The sequence below is a fragment of the Sorex araneus genome, chromosome 5, assembly GCF_027595985.1.
Source record: "Sorex araneus isolate mSorAra2 chromosome 5, mSorAra2.pri, whole genome shotgun sequence".
In the NCBI taxonomy this organism is placed as follows: domain Eukaryota; kingdom Metazoa; phylum Chordata; class Mammalia; order Eulipotyphla; family Soricidae; genus Sorex; species Sorex araneus.
In genome coordinates, this window is record NC_073306.1 from 214,783,567 (window position 1) to 214,796,386 (window position 12,820).

The following is a 12,820-nucleotide window of genomic DNA, read 5'->3' on the forward strand; positions in this document are numbered from 1 at the left end:
TCTTCCTTCCTTTCTTTCTTTCTCTCTTTCTTTCTCTCTTTCTCTCTTTCTCTCTTTCTTTCTTTCTTTCCTCTCTTTCTTTCTTTCTTTCTTTCTTTCTTTCTTTCTTTCTTTCTTTCTTCCTTTCTTCCTTTCTTCCTTCCTTTCTTTCTTTCTTTCTTTCTTTCTTTCTTTCTTTCTTTCTTTCTTTCTTTCTATCTTTCTTTCTTCCTTTCTTCCTTTCTTCCTTCCTTTCTTTCTTTCTCTCTTTCTTTCTCTCTTTCTCTCTCTCTTTCTTTCTTTCTTTCTTTCTTCCTTTCTTCCTTTCTTTCTTTCTTTCTTTCTTTCTTCCTTTCTTCCTTTCTTCCTTCCTTTCTTTCTTTCTCTCTTTCTTTCTCTCTTTCTCTCTTTCTCTCTTTCTTTCCTCTCTTTCTTTCTTTCTTTCTTTCTTTCTTTCTTTCTTTCTTTCTTTCTTTCTTTCTTTCTTTCTTTCTTTCTTTCTTTCTTTCTTTCTTCCTTTCTTCCTTCCTTCCTTTCTTTCTTTCTTTCTTTCTTTCTTTCTTTCTTTCTTTCTTTCTTTCTTTCTTTCTTTCTTTCTTTCTTTCTTTCTTTCTTTCTTTCTTTCTTTCGTTCTTTCTTTTTTCATTTTCTGCTTTTGAAACAGGCCTCAATCACAAAATATCCAACTGCACTCACAAATGCCAGCTCTGTGAAGCCACTGTGAAGCCACAGTACGGACAGAGAGCGGAGTTAGGGGCAAGAGACAGGAAGCGATTGAGGCAGTGGTTACACATGTGCACCGGAAGCTAGAACCACCCAACAAGTTGTGCCCTAAAGTTGGCACAGGTTAGCCCAGTCACCACCTAGGTGGGTGGCCTCAGAGTGTTCGGGCTCAGAGTCTACATGGCAATAAACTTCTTCCAGTTCAGAGTTCCTGGCTTGCACTGGTCACAGGGTGGCCGGAGGGCACCGGGCCAGTCTATTTCGCTTTTCAAAATGCTGTCGTAGACCTGCTAGATGCACTCAGAGACTTCGGGAGCCCTGCACTCCAGTGACAGCGGGTGATTCGGGTTTCCCGGCTGGGTACGAAGCTCGGCCGAGACCCAGATGCCGCCAGTGAGCGTCAGACCCTTCCACATTGCCCTTGGCAATAGCAGAAACATTGTTGCTTTGCAGCTTGCTGGAAACAGTGTCTAGGAAGAGATTCGGATCCAACACCAGCAGTCAAGTGACACTCCTTACTCTGAAACTGGTGTTCGTTTTCACTGGGCGTGTCCTTCCATGCTGCAGGGAAGACCTGGGGCTCCATTTTGCCATCGTCCACAAAAGGCACACCGAGTGGGACGAGGTTGCTGAAGTGGAAGACATCAGTGTTGTTTAAAAACGTGGAACGCTTCACGAATTTGCGTGCCACCCTTGCGCAGGGGCCACGCTAATCTTCTCTGTATCGTTCCAATTTTAGTGGATGTGCTGCCAAAGCAAACGCCCCAAATTAAACATTCTTAATTGAACTTTGGGGCTTCATTAAAGTTATTCGAAGTTTAGGTTAGATATATATTTTAAATAAATCTAAACCCCTATCGTAAGAGGGTGGATCATTGCCCTATTCAGTAATTGAGAGAGAGAACAATTCTCTTTACTCAGGCTTACAGAGTGTGCACTTGCTTTGTGACACAAATATAAAAATAAACCTGTGGTGTGGTCTTTGCGATGTCTGCGGTACATCCAGGAAAGGACGGTTGTCGGCCTTGCTTCACTGGGGTAGAGGGTGTGTGAGCATGTAAGAGGCGCTCCCCGACCTGGCTAGGTGCCCCACGGACGTCATGCAGGGAGGCTGGCGGCCCGACTCTGCGTTATCCGAGTTTCCTGGGTCACAGCAGCCCTCTCTGCAGTGCACACGTGTTGTTCTCGGCGTTCCTGTTCCACACAGCAGCACGGGAACAATGAGAGCAGATCTGCTCTGAGCGCGGTTAACTCCGAGTGAAGCCCAGCAGGAGCACAGCAGGACTCGCAGTTCCAGTGGCTTCCGCGCCGTCAGCAGCGCCGGGTTAGACAGACCAGGTGGTTGATACCGGCCAGGTTTCCTTACAGTGGGAGAAAGTTGGTTCCAGATGAAGCCTCGGGAGCCGCTGGAGAAGGTGCTTGTACCTCAGTTACACTGACACGTTGCCTGGGAATCTTGTTCTCACTCCATCGAAATAAAACCTGTCTTGGTCAAGGCAGGCACAGGTCGGTCTGCTGAGGCGTGACTGGGAAAGCCAGCCGCCCCCACACGCCTCACGTGACCGTCACGGCCAGCAAACACTCCTGCGTGCTCCCGGCCCATCAGGAGCCGGGCACCTGCGTCTCCCGTTCAAGCTGCCAAGCCTTTGTTCAGGAAACGGGTCTACCGTGAATGGTCTGCATGGCTCAGTCACGTCGGCGCCTCACCTGGTTGGGATTAAAGCGGAAGTGCCTCAGATGCGAGGCGGGCTGGCACCTCCCGGAGAGTAGGTCAGAACTGCCTGCCTAGGGCCTGGCAGTGCGGCTCAGTGGTAGTGCACGGGCTTGGTTCTGCCGTTCTACACACACAGACAAGCACTAAAATATGAAAAGCTAGCTTTCACGGGCCGCCCCCCGAGGAGCTGTGATCTCTGACAGGCAGAGCGAGACTCTGTCTCCCCACGGTCGGGAAGCCGGGCCTGGCTCTCGGGCGATTCCCCGTCTCACGTGGAGACGCCGGGTCCGGGAGGAGGCGTTCCTGGGCTCAGCCACAGAGTCCCGTTCCGTGGGAGGAGGAGGCCTGGCTGACACCCGGCCTCCCAACACGCACACACAGGACTTTCCTGCCGGTGTTCTGAGGCACGGCGTTAAGTCTCCCAGAGATAACCGGCACCGGAAGGGAGCCGAGACTCTGCCTTCCTCGCGTGCCTGGGGTCAGGCTCGCCGAGCTCTGCTTTTGAGAGTGGGTGAAGGAACAGGTGCTTCACTCTCCTCCGGGACGCCCGTGCACCTCCTTCCTCCTCCTCTGTTTTGTGACGGCCGCTTCGGGTGGGGGGGGTGGCCGCCCACCTGCGTGCGTCTGGCCTGGCCTGGGCAGGGCCACCCGTGCCCGCGGGGGCTGCTCGACACCGGCCCGGCCGAGCGCTCCCTCGTCACCCCAGAGGAGGCGCGCTCACATTCCTGACGCTCAGGACGGGCTCGCTGGGGAGAGACAGGAGCTGTGCTCTGAGGCCAGCGGCCGGACTGAGGGCGGCCGGCCCTTGCTGGCGTTTCTCTGACCCAGGAATGGCCAGTTCCGACTGGACCTTCCTTCTCCATAGAAATGAGCCAGAGGAGCAGCCTCTGCTTTGTCTGGCAACTGCCTTTTCCTTTATTTCTTTTATTTTAAATAATTATATGTAATAGTTTTTTTCCTGGACACAAAGCGCTGCAAGTATTTATTTCCATTTTCCCTAGCTTCGACGTTCCTGCTCTGGATGTTTCATGCTTCAGTTCACAATGCTCTGGGATTCCTCTTCTCACCTCTCAAATTATTGACCATATCCCCAGAATTATTTATTTTCTTTTGTTCTAATCTGTTTTGGTTAGGAAACTGTGATTTCATAAGTCGCTTCTACAATAACATTCTGAGAACAATCCCCCCCCCCCCGCCTCCCCTTCCTCCCCCGCGCGCCCCCACGCCCCTCCCACCCCCTCCTGCCTCTTGGAAGGTATTTGACAAATTCGTTTCATATCACGGCCCAGAACTACCACCTGAAACAGGCCGGAGGTGAGCAGCAGCCTCTTGGCCTCCTGAATGTTTGACAGAAATCCTCCTAATTCGCGGAACTACCAAGGCTGATCTGGGGCCTCCGGTCTCAGGGAGTCCCTTAGCTGGACCTTGTGAAGGTGAGCTCGCTCTCCCTCTTTCCCTCTCTGCCTCTCTCTCCCTCCCTTCCTCTCTCCCTCTCTGTCTCTGTCTCTGTGTCTATCTCTCTGTCTCTCTGTCTCTATCTGTCTCTATCTCTCTGTCTCTGTCTCTCTGTCTCTATCTGTCTCTATCTCTCTGTCTCTCTCTGTCTCTGTCTCTCTCTGTCTCTGTCTCTGTCTGTCTCTCTGTCTCTGTCTCTGTCTCTCTGTCTCTCTGTCTCTCTGGCACCCCGCTTCAGCTCCACCCCTGGCCGTCTCCCCCTGAAGGTGAGTGTTTGGTCTTCGGCACCACCCAGTGCTCAGGGCTTTGCTCCTCATGTAACAAGCAAGGAGTCTGGCCTTCTCCCTCCAGGCCTTGGGAGGGTCCGTGAGGGGGGAGGCTGGGCCGAGGCCGCCCTGAGCCCGGGAGGCCCGAGCCGGCCTGTTGCTTAGCTGGGCCTGCAGGCGGAGCAGGGACCCTCCGAGTCCGGGCGCCCCCAAGGCCTCCAGGACTGCTGGATGGAGCTGCCCAGCGGGGTCGCGTGGCCCAGAGCGGAGCCAGCGGCCTGCCCTGGTGAGGGCCATGTCCCCCGCCCCGCCCCGAGTCCCTCCGCGGGACGGGCAGCTCCCGCCGTGCCCGCGCTGCGGTGTGGCCTGGAGAGTCCAGGGCAGCGTCTGGCCCGGGATGCGGAGAGCACACGGCCGCCCTGCAGCCGCCTGGCCCACGCCCAGTCAACAGGCTTCCCGCTCGTCCACGGCCAGGACCCGCAGCCACTCTGAGGCCCCCGAGCAGGAAATCAGAAGCACGTGTGGGCCCAGGTGGCCTCCAGGAAAAGTAACCGCACTTCCGATGGCGCGGACGGCGGGAGGCTGAGAGACGACCCGGCTCTGGCTCCGGAGAGAGGCTGGGGCAGAACCAGGCGGACACACGGGCAAAGGCACAGACCCTCCTTCTCATGCTCACAGACTCACACTCACACACACTCTTATACACACTCATACATATACACTCACACACACACTCACACACACTCATACACACACTCATACACACACACTCATACACACACACTTATACACACTCATACACACTCACACACACTCATACATATACACACACATACTCACACACGCACTCACGCACACTCATACATATACACTCACACACACTCATATACACACTCACACACGCACTCATGCACACACTCATACACCCACTCACACGCACACTCACACGCACACTCATACATATACACTCACACACACACTCATACACACACTCACACTACACACTCATACACACACTCATACATTTACACTCACTCATGTGTAAAAACACAAAAAAGAAAAGAGATCGGGCACCACACCGGGTGATGTGATGGCGATGACGAGGCAGGCGAAGGAAGGAACGGAGTCAGGCTGGCTGGTCTCAGTTGCAGTTTATTCCATTCCCATCTCCATTCTCCTCTGAGTCTCCTCCTGCTCCTTCCTCCCCCGGGCTACTTCATTCTCCTTCTCCTCTGGGTCTGGATGTGGATCTGGAGCCAGATCTGGCTCTGGGACTGGCCCCCAGACCACTATTACAGCCTAGTTAAACCCCCCAGAATGAGGGGTCGGGGCTTACACATAGGTGTGGTCACAATCAATAGGGTAAAGTTCTTTCCCTCAGGGGATGCTGCTTCCAGGACAGATTCTCTTTCAGCAGGACACCCACCCAAGGGCGGAATCCCACGGGTGTGTTTCTCCTCTCCTTGTCCAACTAACATATAAGCATTCGTAATATTAATCATTGTGTATGGATATAGCAAGAGATGCATTAAGCTTATAGAATTGCTCTCCTGGGGTCATCTCGATCTCAGACTACAGTGCTCAGGCCAGATTAGTCTTTCCTAGCCCTAGCAGGGCCCTAGTCTCATCGTTGCTTTTGGATCATGACATGACATGTCCATGACCAAGCTCTTAACTTATAGTTAAGCATTAGGCACTTTGGCCAGGCCCATCTCGATGCCAGGGTAGCACATAACTCACCGCTTGCCCCGGGTCTGTCCCGTCCCTCGTCAGAACCCCTCTTTTGGGGGTGCTAGGAAGTAAGGGCAGCTGAGGCTTAAGTCGAGAAAGCAGATGCCCGGGAGTGAATAATATTTGAAGCCAATTAATCCCATGTTACCAAAGCATATTAACAACTGTCTTCCTTTGTCCATACAAAAAGGACATTGCTTTAAACTATTCAAAAGACATAAGAGAGGAGAAAGACAACATTAACTTACAATGCAAGTTCACTGTCCTAGCAAGGTCTGACCTTAGAAATTAACAGAGTCTGATTAGGGGAAGAGCAGATAAACTGGTTGAAGTGGCTACAGATAAACAAAGGAATGGGAGTGACTCGGGAGCACTTTGATGGGCGTGACTGATATACCTAAGCTCCTAGGATAAGCCCAAACTCTGTGGCAAGGGAGAAAGGACAAACCAATGATATCCTACACACTCATACACACATTCACACACGCACACAAACACTCACACTCACACACACTCATACACACACACTCATACACACTCACACACATTCACACACTCAAACATATACACACTCACACACATTCACACACTCAAACATACACACACTCACACATTCTCCCACACACTCATACACACACACACTCACATGCTCATACACACACACTCATACACTCTCACACACTCATATACACACTCATACACTCACACACACTCATACACACACACACACTCATACACACAAACATCCACACAGTGCACTTACTCACACACTCATGTACCCACATACACATACACTCACATACACACATGCTTTCCACGTCCCGAAGCAGCAGTGCTCCTGAGTCTGGCCTGGCGGAGGTGCTCAGAGGCTGTGCGTCAGCTCTTGCGGCCGCAGACAGGGGTCCAGTGCCCTAGTGCCCTGCCCTGAGGAGCCTCGCGTTGGTTCCCGGGGAGAGTCGCCAGGCCCCGGGTGCCACGGGACTCACTCGTGCAGTCGCTCTACACCGGGTCTTCCCAAGGCGAATACTTGCTCTCATCCCGGAAACAGTCCCGCGGGCAGTGGGAGGGCCGGGCCCAGGCGGGGGGCCGCCCTCACCTTCCTCTTCCGCCCGCTGAAGACCCGACTGAGGGGAGCCCTCGGTGCCCCGCAGGCCGCAGCTGCTGGGCGCTTGCTGCGAGTCTCCGCTCCGCCCCGCAGGGAGACGCAACGAAGAAGATGGACCGATGGTGGCAACCAACACAGACCGACGGCAGCAACCAACACAGACTGACGGCGGCTACCGACACAGACTGATGGTGGCCACCAACACAGACTGACGGCAGCCACCAACACAGACCGATGGCAGCAACCAACACGGACTGACGGCGGCCACCAACACGGACCAGCCTGGGGCGTGGTAAGGCCGCAGCCATGACGACACACTCCGGCCTGACTCGGTTACTGCTTGTCAGGGCAGAGGGGCTTCCCCACGTGGCACTTACACTGACAGGACCAGCAGTGGGAGCAACAATGAAAAAAAGACGCGGCTGTTTCCGGGCACGCAGGAGCCTTGTTTGAGCCTCGTGCCCCGAGGCAGAGCGGGTTTCTCTCCCAGCCCTGCTGTTCCTCGGAGGGGAAGCTCTGCCTCACTGCAGGGGCGTGTGTGGCTTCGTGCTCGGAGTTAATGAAACTCTCCCACCGCTGTAGCTGCTGGGATCGTTCTTTGCACGTAACCCCGCTCTCTTGGAGGTGAGAGCTTGGCACAGTGCTCATCGTGCCAGGGCATGCGTGACACCTAGGAGAGCTTGGCTCACAGTGCTCATCGTGCCAGGGCATGTGTGGCATCTAGGACGAACCCAGGGAGGACCAGGCAGAGCCGGAAACGTCTGGGAGAGCAGAAATAAGTTCATAAAGGGCCAGAGACCCAGTGGGCCCCAGCGGCTCTGGGAAGGCTCCTCGTGCAGGGCACCCGGGGAGGGTTCGCAGAACACAGGAGAGAGCCGAGAGAGTCGACCAGGCAGAGGGCGAGGCTGGGCAAGCTCTGGCCAGGGCGGAGCAGGCAGAGGGCTACGGCGAGGGGGTTCGTATCCAGAGGTCGGAATTATTCCGCCGACGGCAAAGCGGGGCGAGCAGGTACGACTGTATTATCCTCCGTCGGGCGTCAGACGACAGGACTGAGCCTTCTGTCTGGGCCGTCTGTCCTCGCACTCTGCTCTCCACTCGGGAAGGCCTGGGGTCTCTCGGGCCTGGAGGCGAGACGTCAGGGAGACGCGGCAGAGACGTCTCAGGTGTCGGCACTTCAGGGAGGGGGTTGAGTTTTAGGAGCACGTCCGGCAGTGCTCAGGGCTTGCTCTTGGCTCAGTGCTCAGGATAAGTCAGAGCACTGCTCAGGAGACCATCGGAGCACTGGGGACTGAGCAGGGGTCTGTGCACCCACGCTGCTGCCTCTCCAGCCCCGTCAGAGTCCCGGCCCGGGAGCTCAGAAGCCGGAAGCCAGCAGCTCATCTTTCTCCCACTCTCCTTGTCTTTTTCTCTCGTTTGTTCTTGGGGCCACACCTGGCGGCTCTCAAGGAACTGTCGGCGGGCTCAGGGGACCCGGTGGGTGCCGGGATGGAACCCGGGTCAGCGCGTGCGGCCAAGCACCGTAGCTGCTGCGCCAGGCCTGGCCTGAGCTTCTGAAGGCCTCTGGGTCGGCTCAGCTTAAAACACAGTCGCGGGGGCCAGAGCGAGAGTCCGGGGAGGGGGTTTGTCTTGCCCTCGGCCGACCTGAGTTCAGAGCCCGGGTCCCGTCTGTTGCCCCGAGCACCCCCAGGAGCGACCCCTGAGCATCAGCGGCTGTGGCCCAGATACCTCCCCGGTTTGTTGGAAAAGCCCAGTTCAGCCTCCTGAGCCCGAGATCAGGCCCCGCTGGATTGTCCCGGCAGACACGCCCTGTTGGCACCTTTGTGAGGGGTGCAGCGTCCCCTGGTGCCGTGGGTGCCTCCGGCCGTTTCCATCACGGCCTCTCCTGCCTGACCCCGCGTGTTTGCGTGGGGCCCTGCTGAGCAGAGGTGAAGCGAGAGCGATGGGGAGCGATGCCCAGAAAGCCTGGCGTCTGGCGCCCTCGGAGCTCCTGGGAACTGTCTCACCACGTGACTGCCCACAGCCCCCTCCCTGCAGGCCGAGACGGTCTTACGTAGCCGAGACCGAGTCCGGGTTATTGCTTTGCTTTCAGGTCGCTTCCTGCCAAGTCTGTTTTCAGTCTGGAAGAGCCTCCAGAGCTCATTCCCCGGCTGCTCTGCTTGTGCCTTCCAGATAGGCCCAGGCCGAGCCTGCCCCTTCCTGGTGGTCTCCCGGGCAGGGTCAGGAGGAGCCTCTCCGGGTGCCCCTGGTGGCCCTCGGACCCGGCCCTCCTGGACACGGCCCCTTAGACATGGCCCCTTAGACACGGCCCTTCAGACACGGGCTTCCCTGGACACGGCCATCTCAGACACAGCGCCTTGGACACGGCCCTCCTGGAAACGGGCTCTCGGACCCGGTTCTCTCTGACCTAGTTTCTCTGAGCTCTGCTGGGCTGCACGGATTCCTCCTGCTGGTGGAAAAGGCAATTACGAGTCTGACATTATTCTTGGAATGATTTTAAGCAAAATATCAGTTCACCAAGACCTGCCTGTGAAATGCCAGCGAGTTACTCGTCATTTATGCGCAGACGGGAAACCGAGGCAGACAGGCCACCTTCACGGCAGGGTTGGCCGTTGGTCTCAAATGCCAGTCGTGAGAATCGAGTGACGTGCGAGGGCGTCGGTGCCTGCAGCTCCACGAGGGGCCTCGGAAACGTGCACACACGGGGGGGGGGGGGTGGCGGGTTTGGGGGCTGGAGCAGGCGGGCGGGGGGGCCGCACGGGGGCCTTCGCCGGCAGTTGTGGGCCCCCTCGGCCGTGCCGGAGCTGCGTGTCACTCTGCCCAGTGCCCCCAGGGGCCTCCGGCACCGACAGCTGAGTGAACTCCCAGACCAGGACTCAGTGCCCCCACGCGAGATGCAGCGAGTCTGACACAGTTTCTCCTACAGAAATGACTTTTGATCATTGTGTTGTGTCTTTAGTGCTGACAAACAACACAAAATAAACTATTCTGAGCCTGTGCCAGGGGTGGGCTTGAGGGGGTGGGCAAGACGGAGACAGCGGTGGCGGGCGGGGGCTGGGGTGGGGACCCCTGTGGTAATCGTCAGGAACGGTTCAGGGAGGCTCTGTGTTTGCACAGTGGGGGCGGGGAGAGGACGGTGATCGCTTTGGCCTCACGACTGTGTGATGTCCAACACACCCAGCACACGCGTGCAGTTATGGGTCGGTGTGCAAAGCGTGGGAGTTCCCGGGCACCATGGGCTGCCCAGGCCTCAGCCTCAGGCCTCGCCAGCTGTGGTGACGGTGGGCCTCCCTCCGCCAGGAGGCCTGTGCTTCAGCAGCCGGCATGTGCTGCCTCCGTGCCCACCCCCCACCTGCGGAGGCCACTGGCGCCCCCAAGAGGCACTCGCAGACACCTCAGCACCCGGCAAGTCGTGTTCCCGTCTAAGCGGACGCTGTGTGCTGCATCACTACCAGGGCCGGGTCTGCGTCCTCCCGCCGTGGCTGGCTTTGCGAGTCCCTCCCGCCACCGCCGCTCTGTCCACTCACTCGCAGTCCCTGCCCCTCTGGTCACGCTGCTTTGTCTCAGCCTGACACAGAGTTTCTGCTTCACGCGGTGGGTTGGTTTTCTCTACGCACAGTGTGAAGGGACCATAGAGCATTTATTTCCCCCATCTGATTTATTTTACAAAGCCTAACATCCTCCTGGCCTAATGGTAGATGTTATTTTGTTGGCCTGTGTTGTCTTGAGTGGCTGGAATTCCTTTGTTACTTATTTAATTTTATTTTTTGGTTTCTGGGCCATAACTGGCTGTGTTCAGAGCACCCTGCCCACTGCACTGATCTCTCTGGCCCTCGTTTTGCTTTTTAAAAATAGCCGAGTGGTGACATTTTCAAGACCAGGGCACTTGCTTGCGTGCCCTCGGTCCAGGTTGGGTAGCTGAGTAGTACGCCATTGTGCCTCTATCGTATCTTCCTTACTCACTGTCTGTGAAGGGCCAAACACAATTTGGCTGTACGTTTCTTTTTTAAATTTCGTTTACTCGCTGTGAAATCACAGTGACTTCTGACTGGTTTCAGGCACACGGTGTCTCCACCCCGATCCCTCCACAGTGCCCCCTCCCCTCCCCCAGCGGCCCCCGGCCCTCACTGCGTCACCTCATGAGCGTCTCGGCCATGGGTGCACTGGCAGGACGTGCTGTGCCCACCCCAGCCCGGTGAACACTCCAGAATGTTCTGTGTCTTCACGGTTGGCTACCTCGCTCTGAGCAAGTGTCCCTGATAACCTGGGGTCCTTCTCCCTGAGGTGGGGAGATTTCCAGAGGCTTATCGGGACATGCTTCTGTTTCCTTAACTTGAAATTTTATAGTTTTCATCGTTAGAATCAATTAGTAACCGAGAGCAGGGAAGGGTGTAAACGCCTTTTAAACTCCAGTAAGAACTTTATTTAATTTAGGGACTGAGTGTCCCACGGGAAACGCTGCAAAGGAACGTTGCTCCAAGGAGCAGCTGATGGTCCTGATCAGAACCCACTTTCCTCCCTGGGAGCTTCGGCAGAAACTGCTCCCGGATTCGGCCTTGGAAACCATCATGACGCACTTAATGATTTACTTTATAAGTGACGCCGTGAGCACCTGACTCTTCTCAGAGCCAAATTCCCAGAGACTAAGACTCACTTCCTGCTGCTTCGTCCCCAGCAGACTTTGGATATCAATATCCTCCAGGTTCAAGACAAACTGCCAATTAGCCGAGCACTTGTGCTTTCTTACCTCAGCAGTCACCTAACTCGCCCGAAGGTAGTTTAATTATACCCTTATTTTCTCTCTCCTGCCAGTGAAAAGCCACTTACAGCTGTGTCTCTGAGGAGAGCCGATCCCTCACAGTGAACTTCCTGTGTCTCTGAGGAGAGCCGATCCCTCACAGTGAACTTCCTGTGTCTCTGAGGAGAGCCGATCCCTCACAGTGAACTTCCTGTGTCTCTGAGGAGAGCCGGATCCCTCACAGTGAACCTTCTGTGCATATTTCAAAACTTGACCAGGAAGCAGTGATAACATGACCACCCCTTCCACACTGTTGTAGCACACACACATTCCACTTACCTGTACATGCACACACGCACGCACACATATGCGTGTGCATAAAGTCACATGTCAATGAAGAATTTCTTGAAGCTCAGATAAGTGAATTGCCAGGACAAAGCAATAATGCCTTCATGGAGGTTATTTCTAGAGTTTCTGAACTTTCGACCAGGAAATTCTAGACACATCATCTTTACATTAAGCGTGACAGATCTAAAATATTATTATTGCATAATGAAGTTGGCTTTAAACAAACATTACAGAAATTCAGCATCTGAGAGTTGTCTGACGTCTTCTCCTTCTAATAGATATGGCAAATAACCAGAACCTTCACCTCTGAAAGTAAATATTAAATCTTACGATCTCACAGTCAGTACAAATTATCTTTTACAGAGTTCTTAAAATAGTGAGTTACATTTTTAAAAATTAACTTGCTATCAATGCCTAAGAGATGTAGTTATTTTAAGCCTACTTGCAGGAAAGAGTTTTTTACTTATTTTTTTATTTTTTATTTATTTTTTTGCTTTTGGGGTCACACCTGGCAATGCACAGGGTTTTTTTTTTTTGCTTTTGGGGTCACACCTGGCGATGCACAGGGGTTATTCCTGGATCTGCACTCAGAAATCACCCCTGGCGGTGCTCAGGGGACCATATGGGATGCTGGGAATCGAACCCGGGTCAGCCGCATGCAAGGCAAATGATATCAATCCAGCCCCAGGAAAGAGCTTTTTAAAGCCCGGTGAAATAAACCTGTTTGGGTTAGGGGTGAGACTCTGTGGTAGATTACTTATTTG

The 12,820-nt window shown here is 54.6% G+C and overlaps 1 non-coding gene across 1 annotated transcript; it reads right to left on the minus strand.

The window, feature by feature from the left end:
* Positions 1-1,358: 1,358 nt before the first annotated feature.
* LOC129405245 (U6 spliceosomal RNA) lies at positions 1,359-1,461 on the minus strand. Its single transcript, XR_008630428.1, has one exon. It is a non-coding gene; the product is annotated as a U6 spliceosomal RNA (small nuclear RNA).
* Between the last annotated feature and the right edge of the window lie 11,359 nt (positions 1,462-12,820).